The 16311-nt window shown below is 32.2% G+C and overlaps 1 protein-coding gene across 3 annotated transcripts in view; it reads left to right on the top strand.

Annotated features, from left to right (window-relative positions):
• The window catches only part of LRRIQ1 (leucine rich repeats and IQ motif containing 1), a 184085-nt gene that overhangs the window by 127278 nt on the left and 40496 nt on the right, over nt 1–16311 (top strand). The gene's annotated exons all lie outside the window — the stretch shown is intronic.

The following is a 16311-nucleotide window of genomic DNA, read 5'->3' as shown; positions in this document are numbered from 1 at the left end:
AGAGAAAAGAAAGTCTCTTCAATAAAAAGTGCTGGGAAAATTGGAAAGCCACATGCAAAAGAATAAAACTAGACTGCTATTTGTCACCATATACCAAAATTAACTCAAAATGGATCAAAGAACTAAACATAAGACCTGAAACAATAAATTGCATGGGGGAAAGCACAGGTACTAAGTTTATGAACCATGGGTATAGAGAGGATTTTATGGCTTTGACCTCAAAAGCAAGAGAAGTTAAAGCAAAAATAAATTAAAGGGACTATATCAAATTGAAAAGCTTCTGCACAGGAAAAAAAAATATCAACAAAACAAAGAGGCAACCAACTGAACAGGAGAAGATATTTGCAAAAAAAACCTCACATAAGGGATTAATATCCAAAATATATAAAGAACTCATACAACTCACAACAACAACAAAAATAATCCAATTTAAAAATGGACAGAGGAACTGAACAGACATTTCTCCCAAGAGGACATGCAAACAGCCAACAGATATATGAAAAAATACTCAACTTCAGTATCTATGAGGGAAATGCAAATCAAAACCACAAGGAGAGACGACCTCACTCCTGTTAGAATGGCTATCATCAACAAGAAAAGTAATAATAAGAGTTGAAGAGGTTGGGGTGGGGTGGGAAAGGAACCCTCATAAACTTCTGGTGGGAATGTAAATTTGTAGTCACTATGGAGGTTCCTCAATAAATTAAAAATAGAATTACAAAAAGATTATATCAAACACCAGCAAGCTCTCTTCTGGGTATCTACCAAAAAAATCTGAAAACATGTATTGGTAAAGTTATATGTACCCTTACTTTCGTTGCATCATTATTCATGGTGGCCAAGATGTGGAAACAACCAAAGTATCTTCGACAGGTGATTAGATAGAGATTCAGTACATATATATATAATGGAATATTACTCAGCCATAAGAAAAGATTAAACACTGCCATTTGCGACAACATGCATGGATCTTGAGATTATCATGCTAAGAGAAATATGTCAGACAGAAAAAGTATAGAGAACCATATGATTTTACTCATATGTGGGATATAAAACTGAAAGCAGCAAATGAACAAAACAAATAAGCAAAAACTCATAGATACAGGCAACAGTTTAGTTGTTACCAAATGGTAAGGGGGTGATAGAAGAGGGTAAAGGGGTCAAATATGTGATGATGGAAGGAGAACTGTCTCCGGGTGGTGAGCATACAATGCAATATATAGATGATGTATTGTAGAATTATATCCTTGAAATCTATATAATTTTACTAACCAATGCCACCCAAGTAAATTTAATTAAAAAGTAAAATAAAAATGTAAACTAAATAAATAAATAAGTTTTGGCTGGACAAATTTGATGGTATTAATAGCTTCAATCCAGATTTCTAAAAGTGATGTCAATCAATCAATCAGTCACACTTCTGGCATTAACCTACCACCCCCAGTGTATATGCTATCCCTTGTCATTTCTTTTCTTCACTCTGTATAAGGTCTTGAACCTAGGTAGTCCATTGAAGCATGAATTAAAGAAGAAAATGATACCTTTAAACATTCCAGTAAAAAATCTAATTATAAAAATTAACTTAGTTTTTATCTCCCACTTAGAGATAAAATATTTTGATTCAGATATTGATACGTTTTATAAGATAAAATTTATTTTGCATTCAAGAATGGGGAAAAAAACAACTAATACTTTCAAAATTTCTGAGGTAGAGCAGCAAATTGATGCTATATTATAGAAATGTACTCTTGAAACCTATATGATTTTACTAACCAATGTCACCCCAATACATTTAATAAAATAAAAAATAATAATTTTCTAAAATTCTTGTGATTCTAGAATTTATTTTTTTAACAATTTGCAGTGTTTGTCAATATTATGTAGAAATAAAATTATCCGTTGAAGTTTTCTAAAATATACCCTATGATTCTTTGCACTAGTGACCTTAACTTGTATATGAGATTTCCTATTTAGAGCAAAACGATTATATCAAATACTATATGCAAGTTAGTTAAATGAATTATTATTAGCAGTAATATTTTGACTTAATTTTAAGAAATTACACCATTTACCATAGAGTCAATATTTTATCATCACCCAAATGCTAAATGCAAAGTTTACATCAAACTCAAAGTTGCAAGTTTTTCAGAATTGTCAGCGATAAATGATATGCTTATGTTCAAATGTAATTGTGTTTGTAGTGGAGTATACCTTGAAGCTGCTTTCCAATCTCATGTGCTCATTTCCATTCTCATATACTTATCTACACATGCATATGCACAAACTTCCATCTGAGGAAATTAGTTCTTATTCTTGGCGATACATCGGTAAATTGGAATTCATACATTTTCCCTTAAACTGCTTGTCTTATCGGACACTGTATTGAAACCCAGACTTTACATTTAAAATGTCCCTTAAATTTAACTTTATGTTTTTCCTTTGGTGTATTTCTGTTAATTTTAGAAGAGCAAATATCCAAATATATTACTGAGTAAACTTTTTTATGGCTCTGTGTTAGGAATTTATATATTTGAGTATTTTTATATTTAAAAAAATTCTTAAATAACTTGAATGTTCATAGTAAAACTTTCATTGCATTTGGAACCTTAGGTCCTAGGAGAATTGAATATATTCTTCAAAAATGTCTATACAAATCTTACCCTTTTGCACTGTTCCTTCAGAGAAGAAAATAATGTTCATATTCAAAAAATACTAATAGTTATCACCAAAAATGTCATCCAATCATCTCTGAGTTTGAAATATTTTACTTTGTGAAGGACGTAAGAGCACCTGAATTATGTTTCTACAACTCATCTCATCCATGATAAGAAGAAAATGTTGTAGCAATAAAAACAATAACAGCGTTGGTATAAAAGAAGGAGAATAGGCCCTTTTATGTATTTTTATTTGACTATTAACTAAAATTGTGTGTGCCAAGCTTTAAGTTAGTTGAAACCCCCTACAAACTGGGCTTTTGGAAACAGTAACTGATCCTTCTAACATTGTGATTTTTAATACACCACAAGAATGCATTTCCCAAAAAGTCTAAGATCCCTATCTTGAAATGTGATGAAATGCTTGAAAAAATTCTGTACTAGAGGAGAAACATCTTTCTTAAAATTTGAAATCATATAGTTAATATTAGCTCACACAATAGAGACCGGCACATTGAAATATTTTCTCATTTTGTAAGGGAATTAATGGCTCTTCACCAACCCTTTAACATGTAAAATGAGTAAGTTACTTGTGTCCAGTATATCCAAAAAAGAGCCAGGATAAAATAAACATAAGGGGTTGGATATCTTGGAAAAAATCTGTCATGGGTTTGGGTTAATCATCTCCAGAAGAAATTCAACTTGATGCCTGAAATGTAAGACTTCTTGGAGAAAGCAGAAAGGCCCGAGGCAGTGTTGATCTGAAGGAGTGCTCTCCATGGGTCAGAGCTGCTCTGCTGGCAGAGTGCAAACCCAGTTCACAACCAAGGCCTCAGAAAACTTGTAAAAGACTGCAGGGGCCTTCCAGTGCACGCACTCCAGCTTTGGTTACATAGTTTTAATGGCCCAGTTTCTTATTATAAAATAAAACTTAAAAATAAAATCTGTGCCTAATTTTCCAACTTCTGTCCATCAGTGATAGGATAGCTTCCTTTAACATTTGTGGAATAAAACATCTATTTCTTACCTTTTCATAATGATATAGAACAGTATGTAAATATAGGACACCTTTATTTGGTGCAATTTTCATAATGTCCTATTCTGAGGCTTTGCGAACATTGGAAAGTGAGTTATTTCAACAATACTTTGCCTTAATTCTCTTCTACCACTGTTCATTATGTTTTTAAAATATTTTTTCCAGTCTTCTGCTTCCCTTTGCGTAAAATCCCTGATACCGCATGCCTTGGAAACTGTGCAAAATGATAATTTTGATTTCCAGTAATGATCATGTACTCTAGGGAAATTAATCTAATGCTAAATGGCGCAACTAAAAGATTTACTCATTTTGCCCCAACTTCCCCCTATTTTACCTATTTCCATCATCAAAGATAGATTGTATTCACTTGAAGTATGTAAGTTGACTATAAAAACGGAAAAAAAAAAAACTATCATGGACTTGGGTTAATCATTATTACAAAGGAATAATTATATGCTTTTATCCATATAATAGTAAAATGTGCTGCTAAACTAGCATAGCAAGTTATAAGTCTGCTTTGGAAGAAAAAAATAGGATAGAGAAATAACTTTAAAGTTCCCTTTGCTTTTACCCCAATTTTATTGCATCCAATTGCCAAGGGAGTTTTATTAGTCTTGGACTTAGATAAGTTGTTAATTAAAATATCTGTGCATATCCTAAAGAATGTTCTTTTTTGTAACTATAGAAAGCTGTTCACTTATACTCATAATCTGTATATACTCTGTGAATTTTTTTAAAAATTGCTGTAATTATATAGGCATAAACTGACTTATTCCAGTAAAGAAAGTTCAACCTTTAAACAACATAGGAGTCAATCATTTCAATGAATAGAGTTCTAAGTGCTGAAGCATTTCAAATCCTTTTTCATTTGACCACTCAGTGACCTGATAACTATTTCCTGTCCCTAAATAAGGTTGTGACCCAGGTCTTAGAGTGTGAAACTCAGATAATTTTAGAAACAAGTCAAATGCCATAGAATTAAAGAAGTAGATGACAGTTTGACTAAAATTCTTCTTTTTAAAGTAGAATTATGTATTTTAAATATGAAAGAATCAAAATGAAATGTATCGTCTTCTATTTGCTCATCATGTTTAAAACTACCAAAATCACCGATTTTATTGCCCGTTATGATGGATAATCACCAAGTGTCTCTAAAAGATTAACTTGAAGAAAATTCCTCATTTCTCTTCCTTTAAGGTAATTCAAATAATAAGATAAATACGTAAATAAATTATAAATAATGCTATTTCAATAACTCACCAGAATAGTTTGAGAACTGTGATTTTAAAATTGACTCCATTTATATATGTACGTGTATACGTGAATTTGTGTGTGTGAGTGTAATCTGTCTTTATTAGTATTTATAGCTACAGAAAGGCTAAAATCATAAAAGAATAACAACATATCAACAAAAAAACTATATATTTCAAAAAGTATGAAAGGAATGTTTCTAACCACCTATTTGAGCAGCTAAAATGCCTTTGGCAATTGGATTAGGGGAAGGAAGACTCTTACAAGTGCATTTTGCTGATCTGAAAATGTAATTGACTATAGTTTATTTTGATAATTTTTTTGGCTTTTCCATAATTTGGATGTGAAATATAATGTTATGAAACGTTAATTATTTTAATCAGGTCAAGAAGTGTTTCCTTAAAATAACAGTTTTAATGTTTAACATACGTTTGATACTCTTTCTCCTTATACAATTACCAAATTTACGAAGTAAAAATAGAACTAAACTTAAAAATATGATTTTAAAAAGTAAATATTGAGAAAAGTCTCTGACATTGACACTTAATTTGGGCTGTTTAAACTAAACTGAGATTTACACTTCCCACAGGGATCATATAATTTATCAAACAATATAAATTCTCAGTTTTGATCTCACACATTCTAAAGAATCATAAAATAAGCAACTAAAAGCTATAGGGTTTGTTGAACAACAAATGCATGCATTTAAATGAAAGTTTGTTGTTAAGGTCAGAAAACAAAAAAAAATTGAACATTTATATGATCAAAAGAAAATTGCAGTTGTAAGTTTAAAAACTGTAAGGAATTAAGACTAGAAAGTAAGCACTAAGTACCAGTATAAAGAATTCAGATTTAACCTACAGATGACCTGGACTTGTTTGTTCAGATGACAATTCTAAAAGTGTGCAGGGAATATTCCTGTTTAACACAATTATTTGCCGCAAGCCTTGACCTCAGTGACTGTCAGGGACCAGATTTGAATTGGCCCATTCTCTGATATGGTGACATTGCTTCTGTTGCCTCGATTGTGACCTCTGATTGCACGGTACCCTTGAGAGTTCTATGTAACAAGCGTGACTCCTGGTTTTTAGCCAGGAAGGTTGGTCTGCCTGCATAGATCTGTCAGCCACCTTAGTCTGAATTACACATGCTGTCTATCCTACCAGGGTGTAAAACTATGTTATTTTGTGTATATACATCTGTCGGAGTACTTTAATAGTAGTATTTCACAGCTAGTGAAATACACAAACAATGTCTTTTTTCAGATATGGAGGAATCTGTGTGATTCATTAGTTTTTAGAATAAATGCTCATTTATCTTCAAGTGGGCTTTATTGTTATAGTGCATTTTTAAAGTGTATATATCTAATGGTTTTGTATGTGTATACCTTTTCCTGCTTCAAAGAACACGCTGCGTTCCTCACTCCCTCTTTTCCTCCCTCCCCAATCTACCCCTGTCTAGGGTATAGAAACTTGATGTGGAGAGGTGGCATGGTGTAGTGTAATAATGGTAAGGATTAGAGAAGGCAGGCTGCCAGCTGTAACTCATAGCTTCACCATTGTCACTGGGGCAAACTACTCAATTCACATTTTCTCACCTTAAAAATGGGGAGCATCACTCAGGCTTTTTAAGAATTAAATAACAATTAGTGTAATGTGAAGGGCATATGACAACTCCCAGCACATACTGTAATAATTATTCTGGTGATATTCCTTTCTTTATATGCCTCCCAAAGCAGGGTAAAACATGGATACCCTTGCACATAACGAACACAAGGTAGTCCCAGAATTCTTACAGTTGCACTATGGGATGGAACCTGCTCCATGCATAGCAGCCCAAATAGAATACTTTGCATAGCTTTCTTCAGTCTAACTGAAACTAGGATCAGAATCATTTGGAATCATTTGTTTGTCAGTCCTGTATTTAGATGTGGTTTGGTTATTTGAAGTCAAATTACAAATGGGCGGTGGAGTTGAAATTTAATTTAAACATTTTTATGCTGATTATGGTTTGTCCACCAGATGAATGATTTTCAAACTGTATATTTTAGCAGAAAACCTCTTTCTTTAAATGAAATATTGTCCCACATTCAATATAGTATGTAAAACAGCTAAGAGTGCATCTGATCTCCTGGCTACTTCCCTTATCAGCTACTGACATGCACTTTGCAAAGCCTCCTAGGGCTTCCAAAGCACATTATAAAAACAGTATTCCTGATTAGAATTTACCAAAGAACAATTCACTTTTTATTTATTCCCATTGAACCTAGGACTGATTTACTTGTCCTAAGTGCTTATCATATGTCTTTATGTCATATGCTGCTGAAGTTCAGGACTGTTGGTTCACTGCTAGATCCTTATACCTTAGAATAATGTCTGACAATAGTAGGCACTCAATAAATAAATAAACAATAAATAAATAAATAAGCAATTCACATAAAGTATATCAAATTTATATTAGAGTAACAATCAAAAATTAGGTTGCATAAATCTTGTTTTGGGCTGGCTAATTTAATGATCAAGATTGTCTGTTACAGATAATTGTATTTCATATTCTAGAACATAGTCTGCTGATAAAAACATCAATAACTTCATTAGTATTTCATTGATTTTAAGATATTCTTTTTTTTTTTTTTACACTTTACCCTCTCTGAACTCAGAATACATCTCATAATTGATGGAAGCTTAAAAGTTGACATCAGCCAGGTAGTAGTTGACATATTATATGAAAACCTTCAATCGTCACTTTCCAGCAAGATCAAGATCAAAACATAGATACTATGAAATAATATAGTGCTCTAAAATTTAAGAGCACATAAATAGAGCTGATAGAGACTGACATATATAAGTATGACTGAAATCTGTTCTTATTTGATTGGTAAACAGTAGTTCCTTGAGCCTCTCCCCACGATAGCCATGCCATCCATTAAGGCTTCATTACCCCTCCCGTGGAAAGCCCCTCGCAAGTCTATACTATTCAGTAACCAAAGAATTATGGGCCTGCACAATAAGAGTCCTCCAGAACTGTGCTCTAGTTCAAAGCCAGTGTCCTTTCTGATTGGTAAGTGCCATGTCATAAAGCTTTGAAAATTTTAGCATCGCCCCTATTACACATTAATCTTTTAATATGATTCAACTCTGATAGTATGGCAAAGGAATTGTTGTAATCCCCAAATTGTATATTAATAATTAAGAAACAAGACTCATCAAGGCAATGTTACCTCTCCAGTTCTGCAAACCTCATTCTGAACTGATGCCTTAAGTAATAAGGACGGAAAAGGTAGAGAATCTCAAATCCAAGCAAGTATAGGCACAAAATTTATGAGATTAAAAGATCAAGTTATTAAAACATAAATTTGAAAATATATATGCACCCCTATGTTCATTGCAGCATTATTTTCACTAGCCAAGATATGGAAGCAATCTAGGTGTCCATCAATGGATAGATGGATAATGAAATTATGGTGTGTATATATACAATGGAATATTATGCAGCAATAAAAAAGAATGAAATTTTGTTATTTGTGACAACATGGATGGATCTAGAAGGTACTATGCTAAATGAAATAAGTCAGGCAGAGAAAGACAAATATTGTATATTCACTTATATGTACAATCCAAAAACAAAACAACAAGAGACTCATAGAAATAAAGACCGAAGAAATGGTTACCAGAAGAGAGGGGGTAGGGGGAAGGGTGGAAGGGAAATATAATCAATAATGTTGTGATAAGTTTGCATGGTGACTGCTAATTACTAGAATTGGTGGAGTGAGCACAGTGTAAGGTATAAAAATGTCAAATCACTGTGTTGTACACCTAAAACTATATAGCCAATATAAGATTGTATACCAACTATACTTAAATTTAAAGTAAAATAAAAAAATAACCCTGAATTTAAAAAAAATAATTGAATAAGCAAAATCCCAGTAAAAGATAGCCAGATAATTAATTCAAAAGCATTCCTTCAGCCAGGGTGTGCTTCCTGAGAGTGAAGTAGCTCGTCTCCAAGAAGGCTGGCGTGGGACCTACAGTAGAAGCTAAGAAAAAGGAAATAGTTAGATTCAATAGTGAGGGGAAACATTGAATATCACCATTCTCCTGACAGCCCTGACATTACTCAATGAATGGAATGATCCAAAGTAATTGGAAATGTGCCCTCTAGGACCTAGCAGAAGCACTCAACAATCTTTCAGAGTTGGACAGTTTAAATTTACACCTCTCAAGATTCCCATTAGTGTAGATCTAAAGAACATAAACAAGCTAAAACAGTAACAAAATTACTAAACACTTTAGGAAAAAAGCCAGGAGAGTGAGAATAAAAAAAAAAAAACCCACAAAAATCAAACTACAGATCAGTCCATTGAATTAAAAGTAGTAGACTTATCAGGTATAGAATAAAACATAAGCATCTTTAAGTACATAATACATGATGTACTTTCATACATAAATATGGATTTGAAAATATAATGAAGCAGTAAGAGATGAGTAAAATTCGGAAGCTTTGAAAAAACCAGATAGTACTTCTAGAAGTTAAATGTGATTAATAATCATAAAAAATGAACTATAATTGATATTACAAACTCACTGGATGGATTAAACATAAAATCAGATTAACTGAAGAAAAGATTAGTGAACCTGGGCTACTGTTAGAATGCATTACCTATACCATTAGCAATTAAAGTCCAAAGACAGCACACTGTGTTTTAGACTGTTTCCTAATGTTATAAACCTGAGGTTTACTCAGCGCTCATATGACCTAATGTACTGGTATTTTTCTGTAGAAACTTAAGATACTATTTCTGTCTTCTGGCTCCATAACTCAAAAGAATATATTAGTGGGTGCTCTTGACCCAAATTAACATGGAAGGTATTCACCTGTGCTTTCAGGCAACTCTAAACTCACCAGTTGACTTAGTACAGTGGTACCTCGGTTTTCGAATGTCTCCATTGATGAACATTTCGGTTTATGAATTCTGTAAACCCGGAAGTAAATGCTTCAGTTTTCGAACACGACTCAGAAGTTGAACATGTCACACGGCTTCCGCTGAGTGCAAGATCCTGAGGCCTAGCTGTCGGCTGTTTTCTAATGTTTCAGAACTCGTGCATTACGTTTGAAAACCAAGGTACCACTGTATTAGCAATATAGTAAAGAGGGCACAAGTATAAGACTTAGATGTTTTCTTGTTTGTCACTAGTTAGCCATTGCATCCTCTGTAAATCCTTAACTTTTCTGAATCTCAGTTTTCTCATAAAAAACAAAACAAAAATTGTAGATATTTTTAGGAAAGAAATTCATTTTCATGTGTAAATGTATCTCTGATTATAACTATAATAAATATATAAAGACGAATTCTCTATCCCCAGGCTAGTAATTAAGCAATATGATAAGGAACTTTAGTAAATATCTATACTGAGAATTAGATATCTAATATTCTTAATACATTGAGGTAGCTGCCTCAGAGGAAGAGAAGATAGAATGCTATTTTTTGAGCAACCAGAACTCTCTCTAGGGACTCGGTATATCTCATTGTGTTTTCACAACATTCTTGTAAGAAAAAATAGAATTATCCCCATAGTTTTGAAGAATGCAACTAATGTTTTGGGCTAACGTCAGAGAACTATGAATTTGAACCCACATCTGGCTGATTCCAAAGCCGATGGTGTTTCTCCTTCATCAGGAGGCCATATTTCCCCACAAAATCTCCCGTAATGTCATAGTTCTGAATATGGAAATGAATGACATTTTAAAATGTTCTTAATATACCAGCTGTAATAAATAACACAGGATTTCTATTTCTCTTGTGAATAACTTTTGGAAAATAAGAAATAATTTTGAAATAAAATTTTCCATGTTTAGTCTCAGAGGAATTTGTAAATGTCTACTAAACGTATTTAGTTGTTAAGTTATGGGAATGAATAAGCACAATAAACATTGTAGCCATAGAAAATTATGTATGAATTGATCAAAAACCACAGTATTCTCTAACTCTGTACTTTTCCTGTAGAAAATAGTTTCTAAAGAATAGCTTTTTTCACGCATTTGGAGACTGAATGAATTTGTGACTATTTAAAGCATACTTTTTATCTATGCCCACTAAAACACTAAAATAGTGTTTAACCACACATGTTTCTGCAGTACAACAGAATTATAAAACAGCATATTTTTACCTAATGATAGAACTTATTGCTTTTTTTCTTATTGTTTTTTGTTTTCTCCTTTTAAACTTCATTGTAAATAGTTTGGCTTTTTTTTATTATTATGAATATGGTTTTCAAATTAGTAAAACAATTTTATAAAGATAATTTTTTTACAAATTGAACACTCAAAATTAGAAAATAATAGGACATAGTATTTTGGTTAGATTTACTATAATTATAGGGTTACTTAAGTCTGACAGTCCATTTCAGAAGAAAATCCCAGATGAAAAACTCATGTTGCAAGAAGATAGAAAAAGATGATAAATAACAAATATGTTGGTAAAATCAAATGAATATGAATAGCAATAATATGTCTTGTGATATTAAGTCATAAAATACAAATAAATATTAATGTATATAAGTCAAAATGAAGTTAAATTGAGTTAAAGTATTTTATAATTATTATATTCCATAGAAGGAGGGAAAATTTGGTTAATTTTAGATTATGTTAACTAGATATGTTATGATACCCAGGGCAAAAACTAAAATGATTATATGCAAATGCTATTAATTCCACACTAGTAGAAAGAAAACAACAGAAATAAAAAAAAACATTCAATTAAAAATGAAGCCAAAAAAGTAAAGAAAAAGAACATAGTGTACTCAGGAAAATAGAAAGCTCAAAACAAGATGATATATACACTGAACGATATCAGTATTTATACTACCTATAAATGGTTAAATAAACCAGTTACCAGAAAACAGTCATACACACACACACACACACACACACATACAAAGAACTGTCACTACCCAACTTCAAAACTTGCTATAAAGTTACAGTGTAGTATTAGCAAAACAATAGATAATAACAGATCAGTGGAACAGAAATAGATGCACCCAGAAATAGCTGTACACAAATATGGTCAATTGATCTTTCACAAAGAAGCAAAGGTAATACAACAGAACAAAGACAGTCTTTACAACAAATGTTTGGTACTAGAGCAAGTGGACATCCACATGCAGAAATAAATAAATAAATAAATCTAGATACAGACCTTATACCATTCACAAATATTAAGTCAAAATGGATCACAGATATAAATGTAAAATGCAAAACTATAAAACTCCTAGAAGACAACATTGGAGAAAACCTAGATAACCTTGCATATGGCTTTGACTTTTTAATTATGACACCAAAGGCACAATGCCTGAAAGAAATACTTGATAAGTTGGGCTTTCTGCTTTGCTGAACACAATGTTAAGAGACTAAAAGACAAGCCATAGACTGGGAGAAAATACTTGCAAAACACTTATCTGATACAGGACTACTATCCAAGCTATACAAAGAATTCTTAAATCTCAACAAGAAGAAAACAAACAACCAGATTTTAAAAATGGGCCAAAGACCTTGACAAACACTTCACCAAAGAAGATTTGCAGATGACAAATAAGCAAATAAAAAGATTCTGCGCATCCTATTTCATTAAGGAAATCCATGTTACACCAGTGAGATACTACTACACTCTTAGTATTAGAATGGCCTCAATGCAGAACACGGACAACACCCAATACTGACGAGGATGTGGAGCAAAAGAACTCTCATTCCTTGCTGGTAGGAATGCAAAATGGTACAGCCTCTTTGGAGGGCAGTTTGGGATTTCTTACAAAACTAAACATACTCTAACCAAATGATCCAACAATCATACTCTGGTATTTACCCAAATGAGTTGGAAATTTATGTCCAGACAAAAACTTGCACACACATGTTTATAACAGCTTCATTCATAATTGACAAAATTTGGAAGCAACTGAGATGTCCTTTGGTAGGTGAATGGATAAACTGTGGCACACCTACACAATGGAATATTGTTCAGTGCTAAAAACAGATGAGCTATCAAACCATGAAGGGACATGGGGGAAGCTTAAATGCATATTACTAAGTGAAAGAAGCCAACCTGAACAGGCTACATACTGTATGATCCTATATGACATTCTAAAAAAAAGGCAAGACTGGAGACAAAAAGATCAGTATTACCAAGAGTTGGGACAGGAGAGAAGGGATGAAGAGGCAGAGCACGGAGGATTTTTAGAACAGTGAAACTATTCTGTACGATACCATAATGATGGATACAACATCATTATACATTTGTCTAAACCCATAGAGTGTACCGTAAAAAAAGTGAGCCCTAATATAAACTATGGAGTTTTGGTGATTATGTCTCCATGTAAGTTCACAGATTATAACAAATGTACCACTGGGTGGGAAGAGGGGAGTATGTTGATAATGAGGGAGGCTTTGCTTTTGTGGGGGCAGAGAGTATATGGAAAAATCTCTCTCCCTTCCTCCTAATTTTGTTTTAAACTTAAATTGCTCTGAAAAATGAAATGTTATTTATTAAGCTTTTTGAAAATAATATAAGGCAAAGATTAAAGAAGTACCAAGGAAATGTTGAAAATTCCAAACTATACTGGGAGGATTTTAACATATCTTTCTTAGTAATTTGTAGAACAATCACTCAAAAAATCAATAAGGACATGATTTGATAAACCAATTTAATAACATTTGCTTAAAAGACGTGTATAGAACATTCAACAACTAGAGAATGAATGCACGTGATCATCAAGTACACACAGAATATTTACAAAACTTTGACTTATACTGGCCTTAAATCAGGTACCAAAAATTTCTTAAGGATTGAAATCATATACTGCACTGTGTTTTCTGAATATAATGCTAATGACTATAAATTAAAAATAGATGACTAGGAAATCATTATTTTATTGAAAATTAAGAGACATCTAAAAAATGTATGAGTCAAAGAAATCATGATGAAATTTTAAAAATTAACAGATAACGAAAGACTATATATTGTAATATAAGAGCAGTAGTTAATGAAATAGAAAAAATGTAAAACAATGCATCAATAAAGCTAATTTTAAAAAGAATTTTGATGGAAAATCTGATCATGAAAATAAAAGAAAGTATAAATAGTAGTAGGAATGAAAATTATGTGGGATAACAAATGATACACAACTTCAAACTGTAACAAGAGAATATCATGAATGATTTTATGGCAATAACTTTAAAAATTTGGAGGAAATGAAAAATTCCTAGAAAAATATAACTTACCAAAACTTACCTTAACCATAATCTTTTTTTTTAATGAAAATTTATTGGGGTGACAATGGTTAGTAAAATTACATAGGTATCAGGTGTACAATTCTGTAATACATCATCTATATATCACACTGTATGTTCACCACCCAGAGTCAGTTCTCCTTCCATCACCATATATTTGATCCCCTTACCCTCATCTACCATCCCACCCCTCTGCCTCCTTACCCTCTGGTAACCACTAGACTGATATCTGTGTCTATGAGTTTTTGTTTCTTTATTTGTTTGTCTTTTTCCTTTGTTGCTTTCAGTTTTATATCCCACATATCAGTGAAGTCATATGATTCTTATAGAAGAAAACATAGGTATTAAACTTGCGGACCTTAAGTTCAAAGAGGAATTTATGAATTTGACCTCAGAAGCAAGTGAAGTAAAATCTAAAATAAATGAATGAGACTATTTCAAATCTTAACAGTAATCTTAAACCTAACATTATAAGCAAGCAACCAGGAAGAAAGAAAATTGCCACTGGTGATAGTACTTTTTAATCATATGCCTAAGAATGCATCTCACAAAAGATGTGCAAGACCTTATGGGGAAGTTATAAAAGTATATCAAGGATGTCAAAGTTTTTTTTTAATGAACATTGACAAGCAGAATGTGAAATTTGTATGGAAAGTCAAAATCCACAAATAAGCAAAACACACTCAACAAAGATGAATAAAATGTGAGAATTTGCCAAATACCACAACTTATTATAGAGCTGAAGTAAATGACACAGTGAAGACAGTGTGGTATGGTATGGTATTATATAGTATGGATGGTATAGTATGAATTGGATGGGATGGGATGGGATGGGATGGGATGGGATGGGATGGGATGGGATAATAGTAATTGTAGGATAGGGTAGGGTAGAGTAAGTTAGGGTAGAATAAAGTAGTATAGAAAACAACTACTGATAGGGGCCCATGCATAGATGCTTAACTGATATTATAAGAGAGATTACATTTTAAATCATTAGGGAATAATTAATAGACCTTTCAGTAAATCTTACTTAAACAATTATCTATGCTAAAATAATTATTACTAGCTACATCAAAGACCTAAATGTAAGAAGCAAAAATATGAAACTTATAGAAGGCAATGTGAAAGAATATATTCATAATCTTGGATATTAAATCGGTTCTTTAAAAATATGCAAAAAGTACTGGTGATGTTGATAAATATATTTACATTAAAATTAAGAATCTCTGTAAATCCGAAAATGTCATAACAGTAGTAAAAGAACAACACACAGAGATTGAGAAGGTTTTCCACACATAACCAACACAGGTCTCATATCCAAAATATATAATTTCTAAAAATCATTAAAATACAAACAACCTAATAGAAAAAAATAAACAAGAGTCTTCAACATATATTTCAACTAGGGAGAAATCCAAATAACGTGTAAACATACAAAGTAGTTTATTTCACTTGGTAGCATAGAAATGCAAATGAAAACCACAAATTAAAACTGCAAATTAAAAACTAAAAGCCCAAGAAAAGTAAGTGTTGGAGAATATATAACCAATGCAACTCTTATGTTTTGCTGATTGGCATGTAATTTGGTACAAACATTTGGAAAACAATTTGGCATTACAGTAGAGTTGAATATATGCATACCATATGATCTTCAATTATAATCCTAGATATTTGCTCTATAGAAACTCTTGTACAAGGATAATCGGCAGTGTTGTTTTTAATAGCAAAAAACCAGAAATACCCCATGTGTCCAACAATAATGGAATGGATAAACTCTAATACATTCATACAGTAGAATACAGTAAGAAACAAAAAATAATAAATTAGATCTATACACAGGAACGTAGATGAATCTCATAAACACTATTGAAGAACTGAAGACAAAATCACCTTACCGAATTGTTCCATTTACGTCTAGTTCAAAATGAAATAAAGCTGCACTATAATATTTAATATATAAGTGGTAAAAATTACAAAGAAAGTCAAGGTTATAAACTACAGACAAGTGGTTATCCCTAGGAAAAGTAAGAGATTTTGGATCAGGACTTCTGATGCGCAAGCAGTGTTCTATTATTTTTTAATTTTCATAGA

The sequence above is a fragment of the Rhinolophus sinicus genome, linkage group LG02 (genome assembly GCF_036562045.2).
Source record: "Rhinolophus sinicus isolate RSC01 linkage group LG02, ASM3656204v1, whole genome shotgun sequence".
Taxonomy (NCBI): Eukaryota; Metazoa; Chordata; class Mammalia; order Chiroptera; family Rhinolophidae; genus Rhinolophus; species Rhinolophus sinicus.
Note: the sequence above shows the minus strand (reverse complement) of the source record. Positions and strands in the feature narration are given on the sequence as shown.